At 44.2% G+C, this 8,554-nt stretch overlaps 1 pseudogene; it reads left to right on the top strand.

Annotated features, from left to right (window-relative positions):
* The first annotated feature begins 6,052 nt into the window (after nucleotides 1-6,052).
* On the top strand, nucleotides 6,053-6,152 carry LOC141494646 (U6 spliceosomal RNA; annotated as a pseudogene).
* Nucleotides 6,153-8,554: the final 2,402 nt, after the last annotated feature.

Below are 8,554 nucleotides of genomic sequence, written 5' to 3'. Positions count from 1 at the left end.
TGGATGATGATTGTGAGGGTGATGGTGATGATGATCATGATCATGATCATGATCATGATCACTCACATTCACATGGTGTTTTAAGGATTAAAAAACATTTAATATTTCACTTGCTACTCAAAACAGGGTCATGTATCCACTAAGTGTCTGAGGCTGAATTTGAACTTTAGGCCTGGCTGACTCCAAGATCCAATCAGATTGCATTCATTTTAATATCGGAAATTGCAGCTCTCATTATCAAAGTCAAAACTTTGTAATAACTTATTTCAATGAAGTCTCTATGAAAGAAAATCAATCAATCGAAGCGCTGCCCTGGGGACTATGGGAAATATAATTAGTATAAAGTGTAGCATCTTAGAAGACCTGTGGGCATCTAAAAATCCACATGTCTAAGATGGAACTCAAGGGATTTCTCTTCATCTTCCACATTTCTATTGTTACTTAACACAGTTTAACAAGCTTGGGATCACTCTCATCCCACACACTGGATCAGTCACCAAGTCTGGGGCTCCTTTTCCCCATTCCTGCTATAATCACTCTAATTCAGGACCTCCCCAGCTCTTTCTAGGACTTTGTCTATAGCCTTCTGATTGGTCTTCTTTGTCCTGAATCTCTTTACTCTCCAATCCATCCTCCAACCAGTCACCATCTTTCTAGTCGCCTAGACTTACAAGCTGGGTGATGTCCTCCAAGCATCCTTCTCACTCACCACCTCCCAAATCTACTCTGTTCTCAAATCTTGTTCATTCTCTACTCAGCTGCCAAAGCGATCCCCCAAAGTTCAACTTTGACCCTAACCTTCAGATCAGACTTAAACTCAGCAGCACCACTGGCTTCCTATTACCATGAAGATTAACTCTAACAGCTTCAGTCACTTAAAATCCCTTCCCACCTTTCTAGTCTTCTTACACTTTATTCCTGACTATATATTTACTCTATGATCCACCAACACAAGCTTCCTTGTTGTCTCTTTCCTCCCAGTCCTACGCCCAGAATCCATGCCTTTTCAGTGTCTGTCCTCTTGGCTGGAATGTTCTCTTTTCCTTGGCTTCCTCCAAGACTCTGCTTAAATCCCAGCTAAATTAATGGCTTATTGGATAGTCCTGGAGGGGATAACAGCATTAGAAAAGCCACAAGGGCCAGAAAGCTTAATAAATGTTAATTGTGTCTATCCAATCCCATTAGTATTTATTGACTAAGTAACTTTCTACTCTTCATTCCTTGGATTTCCACTAATCCCCTTCCAGTCTCCATCTTTTCAGAACAAAAGCCTAATCCTTTTAGTCAGTCCTCGGAGAACAAAGTACTTATCCTCCAGATTGGCCTACCTGCCCCCATGTAGAACTCTAGCTTTGTTTTATTTTCTTTTGTTTCTATTAGTCTGGAACTGTACCGCAAGACTCCTGGAATGGATGTGCCACACATTCATAGAAGGGGAGGGAAGGGGTTTCATTTTCAGGGTCCATCATAGGCACTGTCTTCAGATTCACTGGAACCACCAATACTTTGTGTGTGTGTGTGTGTGTGTGTGTGTGTGTGTGTGTGTGTGTGTGTGTGTGTGTGTGTGTGTGTGTGTGTGTGTGAGAGAGAGAGAGAGAGAGAGAGAGAGAGAGAGAGACAGGGGAAGCACTCACACATTAACTGTGAGACCTTGGACAAGTCATTCAACACTGCCTCACATTCAGGGCCATCTCCAGGTGTCCTGTTTCCTGTCTGGTCACTGGACCTCCCTGGTTCTGGAGGAGAAAGTGAGGCTGGGGACTCAGTATAGTACCCCCCCACCCACTGCAATGCACTTCACTTACTGGTCATGGCATCACCTCCCTGACGTCACGGTCTTCTCTGAGAAGGAAGGACAAGCAGCCACTGTAGCCCCGGCCAGTATAATCTGATTCAGTCACATCGTATTAGAAGGGACAGGATTGGACCAGACTGCACTGGACTGGACTAAAACGAGATTGGACTGGATTAGACTGAATTGAGCAACCTCAGACAAATCGTCCTATGGATTAGATTAGTTGAAGAAGACCGTGATGTCAGAGAGGCGATGCCTTGACAAAGGCCTTGGATTGCAGTGGGGCAGGGAGGGGGGGGCTATGCCATATCACCAGCCTCATTTTCTCTACCAGAGCCATTGGGCTCCAGTGGCCACATACAGATCAGGATGACTGGAGATGGCCCCAGATGAGAGACAATCAGGGTGAAGTGACTTGCCTAAAGTCAATGGTCTGAGGCCAAACTTGACAGGACCTCCTGACTCCAAGGGTTGGGCTCTATCCAGTGTAACTACCCCATAGGTTAGATGAGAGGAAGGTAAGAGTTGCATGAATAAAAGTCCTTCCTCAGTTTCCATCTCCTTTACCTACTTTCTATTGAATGTCTAAGTAGGACACGTCCGCTTGCTCTCCGTCTAATTTTGTGAATCCATGACCAGCCTCACTTTCTTAGAGCTGAATTTCTCTAAGGAATAGGCAGTGCCATAGCTTGGTATGCATGCCAAATCTCTCAATCAATTCAGAGGTGCCTTCACTGCAGAAGATGCCTGAGAGGGACTTGAAAGCTGGGGCCCTCAGACTTGCAAGGACTCTAAAGGGAAATCTGAGCAATGCTTCATTGGCTTTCCAGTGGGCTGACACTGGAGCTACATCCTACATTTCCTCTGAGTAACTGGCTGGAAGATAAAAGGATGGAAATGAAATTCAGAAAGGGAATAATTGATTCATTTATCAAAAGCCATCCTTTTTTTTCCTTCATAAGAGAATTTTAACAAAAACATTCACTTGTCATAAATAAATCACTTGAAAGATTGTGTAAATGCACATCAGTGCCATGACATGTAAGTGAATTAGATGGGGGGGGGGGGCTGTGCTGAGTCACCAGCCTCACTTTCTCCTCCAGAGCCATCAGGGTCCAGTGGCCAGATATGGATCAGGATGGCTGGAGATGGTCTTGGATGTGAGGCAGTCAAGGTTAAATGACTTGCCCAAGGTCTCCCAGTTAGTGTGTGAGTCCTCCTGACTCCAAGGCCAGTGCTGTAACCACTGTAACTAAATGCTGTAACCAATTCCTCTTTGGGAAGCTCTTGCATAGAGAGGTCCCCATATGATATTGCTCATGCTGGGATCTCTCCTAGGCTGGTATGACCCTTTCACCCAGCTAACCACCCCTGGTCCTACCTCTTAAAGGACCAAGAATGAATAACTGATATTAAATCACAATTTAAAATGACCATTCATGAGAAGCTCCCAACTGCCCTCATGAGGAAAGTCCTTTTCTTATTCCCATTCTAATGATGAAAAAACTGAGGTTCAGAAAGTGCCTTGTCTAAGGTAGACTACTCCAAAGTATCTGTGGCAGAAGTGGAACTGAGGTCTTCTCTGCTTCAAGTCCCCCTTTTTATCATCTTCCATCTCTGCATCTGCATAATAATATTGCATCCCTACTAGCTGGAATTCCACCAAGGACCTGGTGTTGAACATTTTCCTAAAGACACTGAGCTGGCCCAGGGTCCGATACAGGCTCTGGTTAGAAGCAACTTTCCAGGTGTTGCTGTTGGGATTCCCATCTAAAATCCCTCCAGCCCCTGGAGTCAATATTGTTTTGCTTTTCTGCCTCCAGAGTCTGTTGTTATTTTAGCAACTTCCAGTCCAAACAGGATGGTCTGAGATAAGAATCTTCATGGAGTGACTGCTGACTTAGTGAAGTGAGAGCTGAGCCAGAGGCACTGAAGGCTTGGAAATGCCAGTCCAACAAAGACTCTCCAAGAGTTTCAAAGTAATGGTGGAGCAAATGCAAATGGCAGCAGCCCAGGGGCTGGCACATGGGCGATGAATATTCCTGCTACTTCACCCAGGGGACCCTGAGGTTCATGGACTGCAAAACTCATGTGGTGAAGTGAGAGGTTAATCAGGAGTTTGCTGCATTCTTCCATGGAGCAAAGTAATAGAAATCTCTATGACCAGGAGACTGAGCCAGCTTGGATGGAATCCTGAAGTTCCTTGGGCCATCTGGCCACTTGTCATAATGGAACTCTGCCCATCCAACTCCATGGACCCAACTGCCATCCAAGTCACATGGCCAAGACAGGCCAGAGCAGGGCAGAGGAAGAGGGGCCAAATGAGAAATGGTTTATGGGAGGCCTATTTTTATAGAGGTTTTCACTGATAACTTTCTTTCTTTGCCACCCCCCCCCCCACATTCCCATCTTTTGATGAAATTCTTAGTGCGGATATGTGCTAAGGCTAATAGTGATAGCCTCATTTTTTTTTAAGTGAGCAAGACCCCTGCACATTGAATGGACCCTCAGTGCTGAATTTTTCAGAAAACACAAACAATGGGCAGGCATAAATGGGATGCCATCTCCATCACTGGATGGCATGTCCATATCACAGACATACCGGAGAAGTTCGGTGAATGGGGGGGACAGAATAGTACTGGAAATAAACATCCCAGACATGCCACAATGGAAGAGAAGGGGAGGGAAGAGAAAGAGAGAAAAAAAGAAAGAAGAGAATATGCTTTTGAAAGAAAAGGACTAGTGTGGCATATGCTTGAACTTGGAGTCAGAGTACTGGACCCCAGGTTCCCATTCTGCTATTTGTTTTGCGCTACTTAGGTCTCCTACACTGGGCTCCAGTTTCTTCATCTATCGAAGGGGGAGGCCAGACCCAACCACCTCAAAGATCTTTGCTGGCTCTGGACCTAGGAGCCTCAGATGGAACAGATTCCCTTCTTTGGCGCTGAACATCATTAGATCGGTCAAGGTGAAGTTCCCCCATCCTAGTGTAAAAGATTTTAATGCTTCCCTCGTGTTCTACTGGAGAGATTGATAAAAGAGTTGTTTCACATCTGAAGAGTATTAAATTTTACTACTTAATCCTTCTCCTATCAGTTCAAGTCAGAAACCCAAGAACTTTCCTTTCTAATTATCCTCTTGCCTCACTGGGCCCTGATCTGCTCTTTGTTACATGGCAATTACAAAATGACTTGCAAGCCCTCACTTTGAAGAAAGATGACCTGAGCTTGGGAACCCCCAAAGAGGAGAGAATCTGGAAACTTTAGACTTCTCCTCCCAAAGGGCTGGTGTTCTTGCATTCTGTCAGTGTGGCTTTGGGCCAGTGACTCCACCCCAACTCCAGTTTTTCTACTCCAGGATCAGTCTGGGTCAATGAGCTCCTTGTGGCTCCTGGAGAACGAGTTCAAACCTAGGCAGCAGCCCCTGAAGCAGCTGTACCAGGAACAACAATGGCCAAGGGAAGAAAGAGGCCTGACCCGATGAGCCAAGAAGGATGACTTCACTTCCAGGAAAGGTCCTGGTTTGGCAGCCAGCATGATCTGGGAGGGGCTTGCTAATCTATTAACTGTTTTTCTTTTGCTTAACAACTGACTACTCCACCACACCTTATTTTTTCAGCAGAAAACCTATGACATCTTTTATTTTTCAATTCAACACAGAAATAAAAATTGCAAAAAAAAAGAAAAAAGAAAAACATGGGCCTCTACTGAAGGATTATTTTAGAAAACACCTGATGCTGATAAAGCAAGGACTACAAAGAGATCTAGTACGGAAGTCATGGCAATTCCGGCCTATTTTAGACTGGACAAGAGATAGCTGCACCCCGGGACAAAAACTGGCACGTTTAAGAAGACCTAGAATCGTAATGATAATGATGATGAAGATGGTGAGAAGCTATCACAATAAATGAATGATGCTGTCAAAGTACCGTATACAGATTACATAGTTTGAACCTCACAAGAAGGTGGCCCAAACAACTAAGGCCACCTGGACCATGTTGAGAGGAGCATGGTTTCCAGGAAGAGGGATGCCACAGTGCCACTGTCCTCTGCTCTGGTCAGACTCCATCTAGAATCTTGGGTTTAAATGAAGCACCACATTTTAGGAAGGACAGTACTAAGTTCAAGTATCCAAAGAAAATGGCTACAAACAGCAAAGGGTCTCGAATCCATTCCCATTAAGGAATGTCTAGAATTGTGAAGAAGAGAAGACATGGGGAAAGGGAATGAATCTGCCTTCAAATAGTTAAGGGGATGCTTGCTTCAGCAGCACACATACTAAAATTGGAATGATACAGAGATTAGCTTGGCCCTTGAGCAAGGATGACACGCAACTTCTTGAAGTGTTCCATATTTTAAAAAATAAAATAAAAAAATGTTTGTGGGGACAGGAACCACCTTCCTACTTATTCCATAAACAAGACTCTCTATCACTTGGCTTTGGGCATTTTCCTTGACCATCCCCCATGCCTGGAATGCTCTACTGCCTCATCTTTCTGGCTTCCTCCAAGTCCTAGCTAAAGTCTGCTCTCCTACAGCAGGGGCAGGAAACGTAGGGCCATAAGGCCAGCGAAATCATTTGGTCTGGTGCTGCCATGGCGATCATATGCAGAGTTCAAAATTCAACAAATCTAGGAGCTTTATGGGGTGAGTTAATTACATATTCCACTAAATATAATAGGCTAATTTTTAAGATGATAATTTTGCATGGTCCACGGGTGATTTTATAAAAATCTAAATGGCCCTTGGCAGAAAAAAGGTTACCCAGTCCTGTTCCACAGGAAACTTTTCCCAATCCTTCTTATTTCCAGCACCTTTCCTCAATTAATCAATTCCTCTTATCCAACCCTGGAGTCAGTTCAAATCTACCCTCAGACATTTAATAGCTGTGTGACCTTGGACTGGTCACTTAACCCTGATTGTCTCACATCCAGGGACATCTTCAGGCATCCTGATTCATATTTGACCACTGGACTCAGATTTTTGTTTGCTGACTCCCCATTAGACTGTGACAGCCTACTGCCTTTATATTCCCCAGTGATTATCATAGGACCAAGCACACACAGTAGGTGCTTAATGATTGTTGAGGATTTATTGACTGCTAACTTACTCTGGTTGACCCAAGATGGGAAGCCTAGGGATGAAGGAGGGAGGGGAAATTGCAAAGTAGAAAATAATTCTCCCCTCCTGGACATCCCCAGGATGCTCACATCAGCTCATGCACTTATCTCTGTGGCCCTCTAACTATTAGGGTGTGAGCCTTTAGCTCTTCCACTTCAAGTCTTAGTTTCTTTTTCTGTAAAACTGGGAAGAAGATATTAGATTAGCTGACATTTAAAGTCCCTTCCATTTCTAAATCTATAATCTGTGAACATCCTCAATAAATAGATCACTATCCACTTTACTGTCTCCAACATCATGGGGCTCACCACCTCATGAGAAGAACTCAACATTGGCTTCTATGACCCTTGTAACCTTTAGTCACAGTGAATTTGTGCTCTTTTTAAGTAAAAAAAAAAATGCTTTTAAAAAAAGGGATTGGATTAGGGCAGCTAGGTGGCACAGTGGATAGAGCATTGGCCCTGGAGTCAGGAGGACCTGAGTTCAAATCCGGACTCAGACGCTTAATAATGACCTAGCTGTGTGACCTTGGGCAAGTCACTTAACTCCATTGCAGGAAAAAATAACTAATAAAAAAGGTATTGGAAGTATGAACGAGTCAGAGAATCAGTCAACCAAGCAACTAGCACTGAAGTTGATTCATCTGCATATATAGTTAGTTACAGAATCCAGGCATGGTTAGGACTACTCTTACTCAGACTCATCTTTACCAATACCATCTTTTTTTTTTTTAGATTTTGGCAAGGCAAATGGGGTTAAGTGGCTTGCCCAAGGCCACACAGCTAGGTCATTATTAAGCGTCTGAGACCAGATTTGAACCCAGGTCCTCCTGACTCCAGGGCCGGCGCTCTATCCACTGCGCCACCTAGCTGCCCCTACCAATACCATCTTAATCCCATTTATAAAACAACACACAGCTAGATAGAAGAAGGAGATGCTGTTTGAGACTTGGAGACAGAGAGACCTGGGTGCTAATCTCATTTTAGATACAAGATTTGTGGCCCTGAGTGTAGGACCTCATCTCTGTATAGGCTGGTGTCACCAACTAAGACCCATCTGTCATATCCTAGATGTACTAAGACCTTCACTAAAGAAATTTGCTCTCCAAAAAAGTGCTGTCTTCCAATAGAACTATATCCATGTCCACAGCATGAAGAAAACAATGTCTGTCCTTCATTCTCAAAGAAGACTACCACATCAGGAGGTGATGCCATGACAAACACATGAATTGAATTTGAGTGAAGTGGTGCGGTGCTAAGTCACCAACCTCACTTTTTCCTTCAGACCATCGAGGACTGGAGATGGCCCTGTAGCAAGAGTTAAGTGACCTGCCCAAGGCCACATAGCTCATCAGCGGCAAGTGTCTGATGTTGGATTTGAACTCCTGAGTCCAAAGTCAGTGCTCTATCCACTGAGCAATCCAGCTGGTAGGTGGCCTGGTGGATAGAGTACCGGCCCTGAAGGCAAGGGGACCTGAGTTCAAATCTGACCTCAGACACTTAAGAATTACCTGTGTGACCTTGAGCAAGTCACTTTATAAACAAAACAAAGAGGGAGGAAAGGAAGGAGGGGAACAAAAAATTCTTAAAGAAGAAAGAATTTTCCTTACAGTGTTATCACTAATATGTTGGAAGACCTT

This window comes from Macrotis lagotis, chromosome 7 (assembly GCF_037893015.1).
Source record: "Macrotis lagotis isolate mMagLag1 chromosome 7, bilby.v1.9.chrom.fasta, whole genome shotgun sequence".
Lineage (NCBI taxonomy): Eukaryota > Metazoa > Chordata > Mammalia > Peramelemorphia > Peramelidae > Macrotis > Macrotis lagotis.
This window is presented reverse-complemented; position numbering and strand designations above follow the sequence as displayed.